The sequence below is a fragment of the Anas acuta genome, chromosome 4, assembly GCF_963932015.1.
Source record: "Anas acuta chromosome 4, bAnaAcu1.1, whole genome shotgun sequence".
Taxonomy (NCBI): Eukaryota; Metazoa; Chordata; class Aves; order Anseriformes; family Anatidae; genus Anas; species Anas acuta.
This window is the reverse complement of record NC_088982.1, coordinates 63746589-63764194: the sequence shown is the minus strand read 5'-3', so window position 1 is coordinate 63764194 and position 17606 is coordinate 63746589. Positions and strand designations below refer to the sequence as shown.

General features: G+C 43.6%; 1 protein-coding gene across 6 annotated transcripts in view; it reads left to right on the top strand.

The window, feature by feature from the left end:
• The window catches only part of ADGRL3 (adhesion G protein-coupled receptor L3), a 512834-nt gene that overhangs the window by 53079 nt on the left and 442149 nt on the right, over positions 1-17606 (top strand). The gene's annotated exons all lie outside the window — the stretch shown is intronic.

Here is a 17606-nt window from a genome sequence, read left to right as displayed (position 1 = left end):
CAAGCCCTACGCTTAACTCCCTTGGACATCTGCATCTGCTTTGTGTGTGTCTGCAGCACAGCCGGGTTGGTGTGCCTGCAAGTAGCTTGCTTTCTGCGTGCAGCTCACCTATGGGAGCACCAATTTCAGGATCTCCTAGTTGTGCGAGTGGGTTCCTGGGCTCCAGATGTGCTCCTCCATCTCTGCAGGTGTGGTTCCCAGGCAGTTTGTGAGGATGGGTTTTGGGTTCACATACCAGCGTGACAGCTATGTTGGCCTTGGGCCGATCTACATGTACAACAGCCATCTAAGCCTGGGTAGGACGCCTGGATGCTCTGGATTGAGGCACGGGGTTGAAAACCAGCATTGCTGGCCATGCAGTGGTTTGCTGACAATAAGAAGCAGGAATTTGAATCTCAGAGTTGATAAAAAGTGTATTACTGCTCTCAGGAGGGACAAAATGTGTGTGCATGTAGGATCTGGGGTGGCCATGGGTCATATCTTTATTTCCTGAGCACAATGTGGATTTTTTTAAACATTTTTATTTGTTTAAATAAAACCAAAACAATACAGAATTCAGGAGGAAAAGCAGGGAACACTGGTTCGTCAGCATCAGAGCACCTTCTACATCTATTCTGTGTGCAGGCAGGTGTATCTTTATATCCCTTTTTGAAATTCTGATGCTGTAGATTAAGTGTGGGCTGATGGCTGACATTTCAGTTAACTTCATATTATATTATTTTTAATCAGGAGCAAGTGCTCAAAATAAACACTGAGTCAACGTCAGTGGTCTCACTAAGTGCTAATAAGGATTGTGATGTTATTCTCTGCAGTATAATTAATAACAATGCATTTAAGGGACTTTTTTGATAAAAGTTAACTTTTATCACTGTGAACTCCTTTTTAGAGAACTCTTAAGAAAACTGATATGCAGAAGCATTTCTTTGTGTTCAGGATAATGTTCACGATTGATAGAAATTAAATATTATGCTGACCAGGTTTTCAATGTAGTACAGAAGTCAGTGGGATTTACACCTGGTTTTGTAGTCTCTGGCCATTCCCATCTTCCTCTGTAAGAAAGCTCCTGAAAACAGAGGAAAAAGTCAAACAAAGGACTGTGCTATATCAGAGTTTTAACTAAAGGACTAAAGCTTATCCTTCCTACTGTGTTTTCCAAATTAACTTGTAGCTAATATTTTAACAGAACACGAAATCTTCAGGCCATCTGCGAGAAGGGCTTTATTTCCATTGAATAATATTTTCTTGACAGAGAAACAAAAGAAGAGTCCCACAGAGTTAATCACAAATATCCGCTGAGAATAAACACGTGAAATGTTACATCAACAATGTCCCTGCGTATGCAGTGCTCTGAGAGCTGCTGCTATTAATAATACCTTCAGAAGGCATGGGTGTGCAAAGGAATGGAGATGTTATATGCAGATACGTATATTTATATATACCCACCAACTGCATAACCTACACGCTAGACTTTACATAGCACTGGATCAGTTTCATCCTCCTGCTGCCTGCAGTACTTCCCTGGACTTAATTACATGCTAGAGGATCTTCACAGCATCAAAAGGTAAATACATTATTAACAAGAAGAGCTTGGCAATGACAGGAGCTACAATCAGGAGCGTTAAGGTGTAAAAATCTGGGCGATGGCTCACGTTTGCCAAGCTCGCTTGCCACGTGTGCACCTGGGTGTACTTCCCAAGCCATCCTGGCTGCAGGTGGAAATAAAGCTAGGCAGGTAGCTGGGGTGAGAATGGATGTGTAGCCACCTGAAGTTTATTTAGATAATAAACAGTTCCCGTTACGAAAAAAATCATCCTTAAAAGCTGAGTCCTGGGAATTTCTTTAGAAGAGAATCTGTAGTTGCTTTTGCCCCAAGGAGCAAACCAATTTGCTTGTGAGAGCTGGTGAGCAAGCTGCCTGCTGCTGGCTGCGAAGAAAGTAGTGCTGTGAATCACTGCAAAGAGCTGAACTCTGAAAAATCACATTTTTTCATGTCAAAGCTGGGTTACTCGGGTTGCATTTGCCACCACAAAGCAGCTTTCACTCCCTGCTTCCCTCCACCCCCCCCTCACTTTATGCGGTATAAAACAAGACCCCTTCTCTGTGGGAGAGAGAAAAGCCACAGTAATGAACCACAGCATCTTGGTTCAGATTTATTTTGTTGTGTTTTTTGTTGGGTTGTTTGTTTTTTTGCTGTTGTTCAGCCTTCATCAAACCGTGATGCTTAGGGACCTGCTTTGCTGTGCTCTGTGCTCGGTGGGCAGGGGCTGGGAGAGCTGCGGGGAGCAGCAGCGAACACCTTAGCACCTGTACTCAACGCAGAAAGCATTTATCTACTCTTAACTCCAGCCCAAGGTGACTTTTATCCCTGACCTACATCTGTAATGCGATCCCTGGGTCTAGCCCTCTGTTTACATACCACCATCCTGCTCCAGGAATGTGCGCTGCGTGTGCCTGTTTGCAACATCGGGGTGTGCCCAAAACCCGCACGCTGTTCTCTGTCTTCCCTGTAATAACCACAAATCCGCCTGTTGCTCTGGGTCCTTGTTCTTAATCCGCGTCCTCCTATTGAGCAGGGGAGGCTCGACGGGATGCGGTGTTTGCCGAAAATCAGCGTTTCACTTTGATAGTCAGCTTTGGCACTCTGTTTATTGCCGGTGATAACTTCAGACAGTTTCACTTTCTGGGCAATTTGAAATGCTAATGGTAATCAGAAATTATAAGCGGCTGCTTCTGGGCGAGCGACAGGACGCCAGAATCAACATTTATCCATTAAAGCCACTCTTCATTACAACAAAAAACAAGTATTGTCTGTTCTGGCCACAAGTTTCTCAACGGGCTTCCATCTCTTCATCTATTTAGTTATTGCTCATTTATGTTTATATAGTGAACCATGCTAGACTTGTATTTATTTTTTAAAATCTGATTTCCAATAGATATATTCTACATCTTTTTTTTCTTTTTTCTTTTTATTTTTTCTGGGGGAAAGGGAGGTGGAATTTGGGTGGAGAGGAGGAGGGCTAAGAGGGAGGTTTCTTTCTTTTTTCCCCTTGATTTATTTCTATTTTCTCAATGCAGTCCAGTCCACTGCTCCCTTTCACCAAGGAATAATAACTTTTTCCGAGCACTGTGTGGAATGAAGCACTGTATCTACCAGCTTGACCGGATTCCTCTTCCTTGTGATCAGCGCATATGTCATGCGCCACCTTTCTCCTCCCTGGGTCTGAGGCTACGGGGATTTTAATGGGTTTAAAGACTGCTTCAGCATTAATCACAGGAACGTTCATTTATTCGTATTGTTCCTGACGTGTTATGCAGATATTGCAGTTCTTGTAGCATTGTGTGTAACTCGGATGTCCTTTGATAATTTTACAAGCTGTGTTTTGCCTAATTATCCAGTCCCCGATGAGTTTAGGCTCTCTGTGACGTTAGGGCAGCACGGGGGGTGCACATGCTGCGGATTCCCAGGAAGGGATTTAACGTCGTGGTGCATTCCTGGGCTTGCTGGGGCTCGCACCGGGCTGGCAGAAATAGCTCCTTCTTGCCTCAAATATAACCCAGCGTTGGCTCTGCCACCCGTGGCTTGGCCCCTGCTCTGGGCTATTCCCTGCTTGAACAAAACGAAACAAAAAACAAAAACATCAACAAAAAACCTTCTTGTTAGTGAGGCTGGGCTGATGTGGTGACTTTTCTGATGGGCTTCCCTTGTCCTCCAGCAAACCCTGCCCTTGTGGTAGCTGTGCTACCACCACATGAATTCATCATGAGAGCCCTGGTGCTCCTCAGCAAAAAAAAAAAACATGCTGCTTTGCACCCAGGGTGAGCCCTGTGTTGGGAGCAGTCCTGCTAAATCCTCACAGCTGGCGTTGGGTGTGCCTGGCTCTGTTCACAGCAAAACTCAGCACAGCAGCAACCTGTGCCAGAAGTCTCTCCTGAAAGGCCACGTTTCAACCAGCTGTGAGCAAGGCTTTGAGCACTAAGGTAATTTCAGGACTGGGGGATGCAGTAATTACAGCCAGGGGATTGTTATTATGTGATATTTTTCCAATTTGTACTCTATTGTCTTTGCAGAGTAAGGTGGTTTACCATCTTTACTATTAGGATAGTTGCTCCTAAGAGCTCTCCATTTGTGTGTTGTGCAGTAACCTGTGTATTTCCTACCTTCTGTAGGAGAAACACAGCTTTTCCAAGTGTTGACTCGGCAGGGAAGGTGAGCCTTTCTGAAGCCCCATCCTGGCATCACTGGCCAAGTGCTTTTAGGAGCAGTAATGGCCAGCTCCTGAGAAGTACTTCCTCCTTTTGTTGGTATCAAAGTTGGCCTCTCCTTGTTTTATCTTTTTGCCATGTCATCCCCAAAAGGGCTGCTGCGTGCCTTTGATGCAAAGCAGGCAGTGAATTACAAGCAGAGGATTGCAAGTTGGAGAAACTTGGATGTCTCATTCCAGATACAAATCATAATCTGGGATCTGAAGCAGCTGCTCAAAGGTGCAGGAGACCAATGCTGGTATTCTGTAAACCTTTGCAAGAATTTGGGGCAAACCTTGAGTTTGGCAAAACCCTTTACAGCCTTTTTGGCATACACAGTGTGTTTTCTGGAGCAGTTTTTAGGTATCCCACGTTACAAAGTGATGTAGCTGGTTCTGTGGCCTCCTTCACATATTTACTTTTTTATATATTGTATATTTTAAAATGACTTAAAATGGTTGAGTTGCACGCTGCATAGCTGTGAAGGTGTGTGTCACCCTGAGCACCCCAGAAGCTCTCTGTTAGGCACCGTGCGAGCAGGGCACTAAGAACCTGGTGTTTGCTTTCAGCATCAAAAGGAGGAAATAGGTTGTTTCTCCTGCTTTCCTGCCTTCCCAGTTGCCTTGGTTTTGCTTCTGTCTGAATACCCTGAAGATGGGGGTGATGTTGGTGCAAATGAAACCTGTGCTTGGTGGCCCGTTTGACAGGCAGTTCTCCTTGAATCGCTCTTGAACTGAAGGGGATGAACGTGGTTGTGTGAGCAAACGTTATTTTACAAGTAAGGAAAATTGTCCCAGTCATACTTACCGAGTTTGCTTCTTTTTTTAGTCAACCTGAAGCACCATGTATCTTTTAAGAGGCTGAAATTACTCAAAATAACTGGATTTTTGGGTTTGGAAGTCAGTTGTAAAGTAATTTTGTGATGATTTCGCTGACTGAGACAGCAGCATGTTATATTTCTGTTCCTCGTGTCCCTTAAGACCTTCATAAAATGAGATCTTCTACCTCATGAGCCTGTCAAAATGACTGCATTTTAAAGTAAATATGAAGACATCAGCGAACATAATTTTCTTTGAGTTCAGTCCAGGCCTAATGGCTTTGACAGAACATTCAGTTAATTTTGCTCTAGGCTTCTCCTGCAATCTATCCTAAGGAAATTACCGGGGATGATCAGATTTCTTTGTTTGTGAGAGATGAATGTTGCTGAATTGCCTGCTTTCTCCTCGCTGGTGCGGCCACGAGCTGGGCTGGGCTTTTCAGAGCCCACGCTGTGACTTTGCATGGGACTAAATGTCCTCAGGGGTCAGGAATATCTACCTCGGTGTCCTCTGCGTAGACTGGCTGGATTTTAGGAAGGCTTTAAAGAGAAGGAGAGCTGTAGGCTGAAGGTAAGAAGAGTTTAGGCAATTGTTTATGAGGGATCATTTAGATGGAGTTGACTCCTCGGAATGGGTAGGAGGAGGACTGAAGGATTGCAGGAAGGGGTGAGTGGAGGCCTAGACGAACTTGCAATATTCTTCCAGCCTTATCTTGCACAATACCTTAAATCTCAATGTGACAAATTAGGGCTTTAGGTGCAGATCTGCAATCAGCAGTGATAGTGTAGCTTTGTACGTGATTGAGGCCAGAAACCAACCCCATAAACCCAATGTCCGTGTTCCCTGGCCAGCAGTAGACGTAGACCTCAAAGCCCACTGCAGGTAGGTTTGGGTCTGACTCCTGCCAGCTCTATTGTACGGGAGAAAAGCCTTTTATTAATCCTTCCAATTTTCATCTGATAACCACAGCATGCTGCTCTTCTTGCATTTAAAAACCACCTAGGTAGATGTAATTCATTAATAATTAAGCCATGAGGCTGGGCATGCTTTACCAGGCTCATGTGTTGTAAGATGAAGCATTACTTTATACACACCAGCGGTGCTCAGCATGGACCAGCAGAGAAGCTGACGTGGTGGTGCTCTTCCAACCCCTTTCTCCTAGCTGTTGTCCAGCTCACGGTTAGGTGTTTGGCTTGTGACTGTGGACAAACAAATGCACAACTTGTTATCCACGCTGTAATTAATGCAAAACAGCCTTGCAGTGACAGGTATTTGCAAGCTCTTCACTGGCGTGATGGCCCACAAGGTGCTCTGCTTGCAGCGTTGAGGCACAATGCTTAAATCAGGAGGTGAAGAAAAGAAAGTGATGGGAATGTGATGCAGCTGGGTAGCTGAAATGATAGCAGGACAAGGAAGCAGAGAAAGTATGGCCTGCAAATTTTGAGCAGCTGTTTGAAGTTTATGGTTTCCTTCCCAAATGGCTTAAAGCAGAAAATAATTAGGGAGAAAGTGACTACTCTAAATACAGAAAAAATAAAACCAAGTGTGTGCACACAAGAAATGAGAAAAGTGGAATGTGAGTGGAAAGAAGGTGTTAAAAAGTAAAAGACTTTGCTATTTGGGAGCAAGACTCATGCAACAAAGTGACCGAGACCAATTTTATACCTCTTTTTCAAAAAAAAAAAAAAAAATATCTGAACAAATTGGTACCAGGCCTTTGATCTGAAACTGTTGTACTCTTGCATTCTAAAAGCAGTAATTTTGGACTTTGAGTCTCAATCTGGTCTGAGAAGAAAAAGGGTTGTTTAACCTTAAAAGGAATAAAATGGAGCCCAGGTTTACTAACTAAATAGTCTTTTTGAGTAAACTGTTTAATCAAAAATGTTAGCATTACAACATATTTTCAGTTTCTATAGTGTGTTGTTTTTTGTTTTTTGTTGTTTTTTTTTTTTTTTTCCTAGAGTATTTATAGAAAATTGTACTGTTCTGTGTTTTCTGCAGAGATGGAATTTATAACCAGGGCTATGAACAATTTAATGCTTTCACTAAATCTGCCGCTACATTTTAAAATGTTAGAGTAGCTTTTCTTGAAAATCCAGCAAATGTAGCCATTTTCCACAAGAGGCGAATTTCCATTTTCTGCAGGCTGGTACTTCACTGCACCAAATGACCATGCACAGGGTTGTTCACCCTCCTTCCTTTTCTTCTTGGAGATGTTTGCTGACAATGAGGAATGAAATGTTGTGTATACAAGATGCACTTCAGCTTATATTGTATCTGAGCAATATGTCATGGGGAAGTAAACGTTATGCCTATGCATTTGGTACTCCTGGATGCACGAACTTTGGAGCAATTCAGGTGTCCTGCCCTTTGGCCCATTTGGGACATTTTGGTCTCAATTTGGACAGCCAAATACAGTCTTCTGTAGCTGCAGCTACACAGGGATATTTAATTATTCCAGCTACAGAGCATGGGGAGTCCAGATGCAAGCCTGGCCATGCCGTTCCCGAATTGACTCAAGGACATAACCAGCACTGGTCTGTGCTAGCTGAGCTTTGTTGGACTTTTGACCTTATTCATCTCCTTGCATATCCACAGGGCAAGCATTTACCCAGGAATGTATCCCTGACCAGGGTTTTAGAGACAGACAAAGCCCCTGTATTTACTGCCGCAATTTTGAGAGCACAAAGTTGTTTTGAATCAGTATCACACAATCACTGAACCAGTTTTCCAGGAGATAAAAGACTTTATCTCACTGGTTATTGAGGTATTAATTTATTGCTGCAAAGAGTTGTTAGGCAGGATTTACAAACAATCCTGAAGGTTGGGAAAACTCAATAGGTGCTATACACTGTTCTTAAATCCTCTGTAAATCCCAGACCTACTATATAGGTAGTGTTACACAGCCAGGTACTGCAATCCTCTAAGCTATAGACAGTATGATCCATTTAAATGCTACATGTTATGACATGCTGAAACCTCACAGTGTTTGTTTTTTTTTTCTTATAATGTCTCAAAAACCAGAAAAAAAAATATCTTTAGAAATGAATGTTTCCATCATTAGCAGCTCTGAAAAAGGATGCTTAATGGGAGTCTTGCATGGCAGGTTTCTGCCTTGATGAGATTGAGTGAGGAAATGCTGGAATATGAGTGAAGACATTATTAAGCGTTATAAAGTCAGATATTTTACTAAGTATCTTTCTGAGCTTAAAAATCTTTCTGTCAATTGATCATTTTTCTGCTTCTATGTTATTTTCAGTGTTGTAAAGAAAAGCGTTTCTAGAAAGAGGAAATGTGTTTTTTAAAATTTTTATAATATTTTGCATTATTTCCTTTTTTATTTTTTTCATTTTCCCTCATCCATTAAATGATAGGAGCTGAAAGTACTGGTAATTTATGAACTGAAAAAGCCTCCTTTAAATAGCTTGAAAGTTTAATTCTATATTGCCTTTGGGGAATATTTTTAAAGGTCTGTGCCTAATTCTTGTTGATTTCAGTGGGAAATAGGAGCCTAAACACCTTTTAAAAATCTTTCTGGTAGCACTTAAGGCACTTTACAAGTCAGTGGGATTTGTGTGCTTATGTCATTGAAGCACTTTGAAAATCACATTTAACAGCTTTGGAAGCAGACACCCCATTGGAAGCTATTGGGATTTGTTTTACTAAGTTGCTTAGGCGCTGCTGATAACCTGAAATGATTGTGGGTTTCCTATTTAAAACAAATTAAAGGCCCCTTCCTTTGGCCAAGGATCATTTTTCACTGCCTTTTCTATTTTGTTTCACGTGGAAAGTAGAAACCATGGAGGCTCTTCATATTTCGGAGAGTAAGGCAAGACACCAGGAGCTGCTTTTCCCTAAAGTGATATAGAAATCTTAATTATAAAGACTGAGGAGAAGAAAAAGCATTTTACTGTTAATATAGCATCTATTATCACTCCTTAGGCAAGTGGGCAGATCAATTCTTATCTGCCTTTCAAAATAAATTTGCACTTGCATTGATCCAAGGTTGCGCTGCATATGGGGAAATGCTCATCAGGAGCTTGCCAACCTTCAAAGTGAGGATGGGATGTTGTGTCCGCAGCACTCCTGCACCCCTGGTTCAGCTGCTTAAGTATAGGGGAGCTGCTGCTGAATGCCTGGGTCAAGGTATGTGTCTGCAAATTCGTAACATGCAAAAAATCTCCTATTTTGGTTTCAGAGGGAGCTGCAAGTTTGGCATGCTTTTTTTTTTTTTTTTTTTTTTCCATCACTTTTTTTTGTTCTGTATGAACCCATAGAGTTGGGGCAGGAACAGCGATGTATCTCATAGCAACACGTTCAGGAAGAAACAGGGTGCCTCTTGAAGAAGGGCAGGATGACCTTTCAGAAGAGGAAATGGTGCCTTGTATAAAGAACGTTTTCAGCTTAGATTTATCCTGGGTGAAAACCGTTCCCTCCTAAAACAACCCTCATTTATCCTCTCTCGTCTCTTTCTGCATGCAGTGTGCTGCCCTGGCTGTTGACAGGTTCCAGCCGGGGAAATCAGTAAAGAAAGGTTGGGGGGTGGTTGGGTCTTTTGGAAATTTACCCCTGATGTTAAAAAAAATCGGGCTGAGAAACACTGAGAGCTGTAAGGGGTGCTGTAGAGCATGACTGTCATTTTCCATCTCCATTAATCTTCCAGGGGAGTTGATGATGATACCTCGAGCCAGGGTTAAAGCGAGCCATGTCTTAGCCCTGGATTGCACTATCTCCTCGTTTCACAGCTTCAGTGTTTATACCTACTAGAAGGCTCTGAGTGCCTGTAAAATGTTTTAAAGCATTGCTTTCCTGGAATTGCAGCACGCTGATGGGACACTGCTGTTGGCATCATGTGCTGTTTCTGTGGTGGGGGAAAGGGAGGAGGGAATTTCCTCGTGTTTTGCAATTAAAATATCTTTTTTATTAAAAAAAAAAAAAACACAAGCGCTGGAACTAGTTAGGAAACAAACAAACAAGAAAGCGTGTAGCTCAGCCTAATAGCCTGTTTTGGCTCCTAGTATAATTTGAACAATCATTACACCTTATATTTAGGAATTAAGGGTTTGTTTTCTGAATACTGCTGCCAGCGAGCATGCTTGGGGATGCTGTAGGAAAGCTTAGGGATTTACCTGCTAAATTTAGCTCTTCTCCGTTTCTCAAGACTTTCGCTTTGCGTCTTGCTCAAAACATTTCTGAGCAGTTTTTCCTGCCATAAAATAAAGGGTGATGTAGAAGAGATAACATAACCCTCCTAAACACACAAATGCTTATCCCCTCGCTCACCACCGCTATTTGCAGAGATCCTCCAGGCCTCTTTAGCCCTTCCACAAGTTTTCTTCAAAGGGAAACTTTCAGAGACTTAAATAAATACTTTCTTTGAAACAGTTGTAAAGATAGCAGCTCCTGGAGCAAAGCCCAGCTTTTGCAGGAGTCTGTCAGCCAGGTGTGAGAGTCTGCGGGCTGCTTGCCAGTGTAAACCCAATATCTTAGGTCTTCTGGCCAGTGTAAATGCAATAGCATCTCCGAGGTCTTGCAGCTTTGAAGTCCTGGAGAAGGGACTCTGAAGCACCAACAGGGAAACAACCAAGATTAATTTGGGAAAGGTTTGCTGGCTCGATGTCCCTCTGGGCAGTGCTGCTGGTGGCTCTGGAGAGGCCGCTTGCTGCAGCACAGAGAGTCCTGCTGAGAGGCCAGAGTTGCCTTCTCCATGCTGCCACTCGACTCATTATCGCTACCATCGTTGCCTCTTAACTATTTTTAAGTTTCGAGTAAACCTTCAGTGAGCAGTTTTTATAGCGCTTCTGGTTTATCTCCCAAACTGTCTGGTGTCATCAATTTGATTGCTGTGAAGTCTCGAATGATTGTGTAAGTGTATTATAGAGCAGCAAAATGCCGTTGACTTTAATATGAATATAAAGCTGTATTGGTGAAAGCTAAATGATGTGCTGGTTTTAAAAAACAGAGCAGATGTCTGGTTGGCATGAATCGATCCTGAGCTGGTGTGAATTCCTGGGAGTGCCAGCATTTGTTGCTAAGGTGGGTGATGAGTTCACGTGCCATTTGTCTTTCCCTGGGAGCTGAAGACAATGTGTCCCTCTGGGGCTTACTTCAGCTCTTCCTCCCCTGACATAAAGCTCTGGAGCTGAGCAGAAACTCGAGCTCTTTCCTGGAAAAAAATAAAATAAAATCTTGTCGGCCGTTCCTCCAGATTTTCAGCAGCAAGAAGAATTTTGAATCAATCTGTTAATTTTGATGTACTGGTACTTCGCTTGTAGTGACATGAGTTTTATTGAGTGAGGTTGCTTTTGACCTTTCCAATGATTTTTCTGGTTGTCATTAGCTCGTGTGGGTGAATGGAGGAATTAGCAGCCCTGGCACATCATCAGCCATGCTTTCTGCTCCATTTGGACACAGAGGTGCTTGCTCCAAGGTGGCTTTTCGTTTTTTGCTCTTAAACTTGTGTGGCATTCTGCTCGTTTTGCCTCTGCCTTGTGGTGCTACAGTAAATCTTTGGTTAGGTCTGTAATTTACTAAACTTGCATACAATGCATCATCAAGCTGGTGCTAGAGCAATCTGTAAAAGGATGCTTCCTGTGCACGTAGGTCTTTCTTAGTTGTCTCAACCATAAAATGAAGTGCAATATTTTCATATATTCTGCGCTGAAGCTAACCTTCGTGGATAAATAATGCAAATGCTCTTCTTTACCTGTTTAGAAGTAATATAACTCTTTGGTTAAAATCCAGTCCTTTTTTGTGAGTAATCTAAGTATTAGTTGTCCCTGTATTTATTACTGTGAAAAGACATAGGCACCTGAATTTTGGTAAACTTTGGGTTTGGAGCTGCTTTACTTTCAGATAGCCAGACTTGACAATTTTGTTGGACAAACCTCATTAAAACTTGTTCATTCCCAAAATGGAAATGCAGACAACTGCTCATTGCTTATAAAAGCCTTGGCCAATCTTCTGAGAGATGGGTTTATTTTTATTTATTGGCAGTTCTATCATTGCTTTCACAGTGATTGATTTATTTATTCTTTTCTTATTATTATTGCTTAATTTTAGTCCATTTTTTTAATGGTTCCAGATAGCCTGACATCACTCATAAAGTGACAGCAGTGTGAAATGAAAACTTTAACATCCCTAGCTGTTCAGGAGGAGCTATTTCTTCCTTTCAGGAAGTTGTAAGAGAGCTTCACCAGCTTCATAGCCCTTCTCTGGACAGACTCCAGGGCCTTGATATCCTTGTCCCAAAGCTGAACACAGTGCTCGAGGTGCGGCCTCACCAGAGCAGAGCACAGGGGGACGATCACCTCCCTGCTCCTGCTGGCTGCACCATTCCTGACACAAGCCAGGATGCCGCTGGCCTTCTTGGCCACCTGGGCACACTGCTTGCTGTAGTGAGATACCGGATATTATCGCAAAATGCTGAAATATTTAACCTGCAATCTAGAGTTCAAAACAACCTCTATCAAAGAGATAACTGTTTTTATTGTAGGTATCATTCTGTAAACTGAAAAATAGTTAGGAAAATTATATTCTGTTTCATTGCATGAAATAGATTGGCAACCTCTGTTTTTCTTTAGATATTTTTGTTCTAACACATTGGAAAAATGAATAGGTCATTGATATTTCTGCAGTGCTCACAGTCCCTATGGAAAGGAGAAAATATGAGAGCAGCAGGGAAATGCTACGCTCTGAAACATGCTGAAATGTTGTCCAGAACCTCCTGGTAATGCTTTTTGGTAACGTCCCTTCCTAGGCTAGGGAAACAGTATTTTGCAGATATTTAAGACGTTCACCAAACTGTACCATGAGCCAGGGAAGAGATGAGGGGAAGAGAGGGCGATGTCTGCTTGTTCATGTGCCTGCTTAGCTTAATTGCCAGCTAATGATGCTGTGTGGGCCAAACCATCTCGGTAAGGGAAGATCCAAAAACAATCTCTTACGGTCTGCGCTGCTTTACGCACTCCAAGCAAAACCTCAGCCCTAAGCAAGGGCTTCTGTTTTTATGACTGCCTGGGAAATGTTCTGCATTTTTTCCCCTCCTGGTGGTGGCAGAGGTGGTGGGTACTAGCAGAAGGTACATGTAGATAAACCCTTCTTTCCTTCACAGATCTCAAAGGCTGCAGCGTTTCTCTTCTAAACTCACTCGTTCAAGCCAGTTTTGGACACAGTGTCTGGTTGGTGCATTTAAGCTCTGTGTGTGTTTGTGTGCAAGCATGTAGTGGGAAAACAAGCTGTATAAAAAGGCTGCAAGCCCGTTTTGGAGTTTGGTTGTAAGCTGTTCTATCATGCTGTAGAGAAGAAGTCCCTGTACAGCTGCATCTTCAAGAACTGCAGAAGCAAGTCAGCAATCTAAAGATTTTAATTACATTGTCAGTCTTGAAATCCTGGCTATATTGAGGTTGAAAGGCGTATTCACGTGGACCTCATTGGGGCCTAGATTTCATAAATGGTATTTAAAAAGGATCTGTGATATGTGTGCGCTGAACAAAATTATAATTCCCCAAATTCTAAGCTCAAATGACTAAAGTCTTCTTTTTAATGTCTTTCTTAAGCAGGAATAATTTGTATCCAGGGAGAAAGTAGTATAGAAAAGCATGTTTTTAGGTCAGAAATCAGTGAAATATTGATAGTGCTGTGCTGAACAAAAGCATGCTGATACCCAAATGCTTCATACCTTGCAGCTGAGCATGAGCCAACACCACTGTGGGCTGTGGGGTGGCATGTCGGGTAGGTGCTTGAGATGGTGTACAGGGTGTGAGCAACCTGTGGGTCAGGAGGATGAAGCCAGCCAAAAGGTCAGGCTGGCAGGTGAGAACAAGGGAACATGTTGCCCTTGACTATTTTATCTGTAATCTTAGTAGGAACAATGGAATAAACAGAGATGGAGGAAAGTTTATTCAATAATTTTAAAGTTTGAAACACTTAAATGCCCCATGTGCATAGCCAAGGTATTGTTGTATTAAGAATCTTAAAAGTTTATGAAAGAAGAAGCCTTTAAATGTATGAAATGGGCAACTTAAAACATTTTGTTTTTATGGCAAAAGCTATTTTCAGAATTTATCTGCTTGGTAAACATAATATATATTTATAAATACAACGTTTTTATAAATGACCATTCCTGTTGCCAATAGTAGGTATTATGCAGCACATTGTCATGGCACCTGACTTGCTAGACATTTTTAATAACATGCAGATAAAGTTGCTCTTGCATTGCATCTTGTGGTCATTGCCTCCTGCAGTATAAATACACGTAACGATGTTGTTTAATGTGACACATCCTGTTCCACCATATTGACATTTCCATTTTAATGCACTATACCTGTCTGGTGAGGCTAACTTTAAGTGCACCACAAGCATAAAAATCATCAGCAGAAAAGAAAAACAGCCCACCTGAAGAAACGATAGCTAATTTACCCTGGTATTACTTCTGGGAAAGTTTTATGGTTGAACAAATGTTGCCGTTTTTCAGAGTGTGTACAAACCTCAAAATGTGTTCTGTAGCCAACGTCATAAAATGATGATTGGGCCGTGGAAAAGATGCTGCTTTTCCCAGGGGAAACATTGCTCCTTCTTATTCGTTTAGGCTATGGCTGTTTTAAAGGAGTCATGGGGTGCTGAGATTAGGTTATGCCACCTGTTAGGAGCTGTTTTTCAGTATTTGTTAAATTACTTTGGAGATGTGATACCAAACTTGAAGGACAGTATGACAGCATTGAGCTGTTTTGAACAGTGGGGTGCCATTTCAGATGCTAGAGGTGGCAGAACTGAAAATACAAATACTGTCATTGCAGCAGTTGGGGTGGTAGGGGGCTGCTCCAAGCAGGAGGTGTGTTGGGACGGGAGGGCCGGCTGAACAGAGATAGTCGCAGGGAGTCAGGGTGTTTCAGCTTCTTGGACCTCACTCCAAAATGCCTTCTGTCCTCTTTGCAGACCACAAACTCTGCTTATCATAGAATCACAGAATATCCCAAGTTAGAAGGGACCCACAAGGATCATGGAGTCCAACTCCTGGCTCCACACAGGTCTACCCCAAAATTCAGACCTGTGACTAAGAGCACAGTCCCAACGCTCCTTAAACTCCCACAGGCTCGGTGCCGTGACTGCGTCCCTGGGGTGCCTGTTGCAGTGCGCGACAGCCCTCTCAGTGAAGAACCTCTTCCTGCTGTCCAGCCTGACCCTCCCCTGTCACAGCCTGACCCCATGCCCTCGGGTCCTGTCACTGGATAGCACTACAGAGAACAGATCGGCGCCTGCCCCTCCACTGCCCCTCGTGAGGAAGCTGCAGGCCGCCATGAGGCCTCCCCTCAGCCTCCTCTTCTCCAGGCTGAACAGGCCCAGTGCCCTCAGCCGCTCCTCCTACGTCTTCCCCTCTAGGCCCTTTGACATCTTCATAGCCCTCGTGGTCAGCTTGCTGGCAACCACAGCCCCCAGACCCCTCTCTGCAGGGCTGCTCTCCAGCATCTCGTCACCCAGTCTGTACATGTAGCCACGGTTGCCCTGCCCCACGTGCAGGACCCGGCACTTGTTCAACTTCATGCAGCTGATGATCGCCCAGCTCCCCAATCTGCCCAGATCTCTCTGCAGGGCCTTTCCACCCTTCACAGAGTCAACAGCTCCTCCCAGTTTGGGATCATCAGCAAATTTGCTCACAACACCTGGTCTTCAAATGGAGCCTTGGGGGACCCCACTGGTGACCGTCCACCAGCCTGATGCGGCCCCGTTTACCACAACCCTTTGAGCCCTACCTGTCAGTCAGTTATTCACCCATCGGATGATGGTTTTGTCCAGCATTTGGACATTTGGTTCAGTAGGATCCTATGGGAAACTGTGTCAAAAGCTTTACTGAAATCCAAAAAGATGACATCAGCTGGTTTCCCTTGGTTGACTAGATGGGTGATCTTATCATACAAGGAAATCAAATTTATTTACCAGGACCTACCCCTCGTGAAGCCCTGTTGGCTGGGACCAATGACACCAAAGAGAGGAAAGCGGCCTCTCTAGGGCCATTATATTTGCCAGAGAGCCAGGCTGCCCCTTGGGCACAGGGACTGCCCTCCACCTCCCCTCCTGTGCCCTGGCATGCAGCCCCCTCCTCATCTCATTCCGGGGGTCTCTGTGCCACTGGAGACTTGAGGAATAGAATTAGCAAAGGTGAAGTTACAATGCAGCATCTACCCTGGCCATGTTCATAGGCTGCCCTTTCTCTTACTTCTGCAGCCTGGTCTCCTTCCTCCCGGTACCAGGGAGTTTGTTATGGAGACTTCTCTGGAAACAAGGGAAAACAGATACCATAAGGTAAAATACTATCTTTGGATGTCCTGGAGAAATAAAATCATGCTGCCAGCACGTTCCTTCATGACAAGCATCTATTTACCCCCTGCCCTGCAGGCAATGTGTTTGTGCACTATAGTATACAGATTAACTGGAGCTTCAATTTGTCCCCAAAACCATCTGCATGCTGCCATCCTGACAAAGTAAATCCATAACCTTTTTGCTCGGAAGAAGCGATGATTGTGCTTTGGTGAGCGTAAGTAAGGAGCGACATGGTCGGCAGGAGCAGCTTTGAGCCAGGCATTGTGTCCCATTATGTCCCTTTGTGTCCCATGCCAATTACAGGTCATGTGCAGGGCACGGCAGTGGGGACACGGGACCAGCCCTATTGTTCGTACATTAATAACCACAGAGATCAGAGGGAGCTGAAAAATCTAGGGGCCAAACTCTGTTCTTGTAGGCTGTCAGGGTGAGGGCAGGGTGATGCTGGAAAACCTGTAAGGGCCGCTGCGGGTTTGTGCCTGCCTGGCTAGACACGGTGGCCACTGATGCCCCCCTTGGATTTCCCTCAAGCTACTCCTGACTCTGTTATCTTCCCCCCTGCTTTGTGTTAGGAAGCTCTTTGGGCAGGGACTCCATTTTCTTCTTTGTGTTGCTGTGCAAATGGGATCCTCCTCTCTGGAAGGGCTGTGGCGATGCAGCAGGCCCACTTTCCAGCAGTGTGTGACCCCAATGTTTTCTTCCTCCAGAGCATTCCCTTGGAAGGTGTCAAGGGGCTTTAAAAGCATCTTGGACGTTGTGGCAGCCCTCGTTAGATGAGTCACCACGTCCTTTCTTTTATATGTCCCAAAACCACGTGAAGAGATGTTTTGCCTCAACATACTGAAATATCTGTGTAACATTTTGGGATGGGTATGCTGTGCGTGGTGTGGTCCAAGTAATTCCTAGTGTCAAGCTGTGGCAATGCAGAAATCCCCCCAAAATGTAGGCTATGGGAATTTTGAAGGGTGTAGTCACTTATCCAGAGCTGGGAGGAGCAGCCTTGTTTGGGGATGTCTGCTCCAAAGTTTTACTTACCACCCTCTTAACATCAACTTCTTAAGTTGTTGGCCTTTCTAGTGCAGTTATTCATTGCTCTGGCTATATTAGAAGCAAGAAGTGACTTTTTAATTATTATTTTTTTTTCCTAAATAGTTAAGGCTGTGTTCAGAACTGAGTTAGGAAATGAAATAGAGGCAACAGGGCCTTTTCTGAAAAACAGGTCTTTCA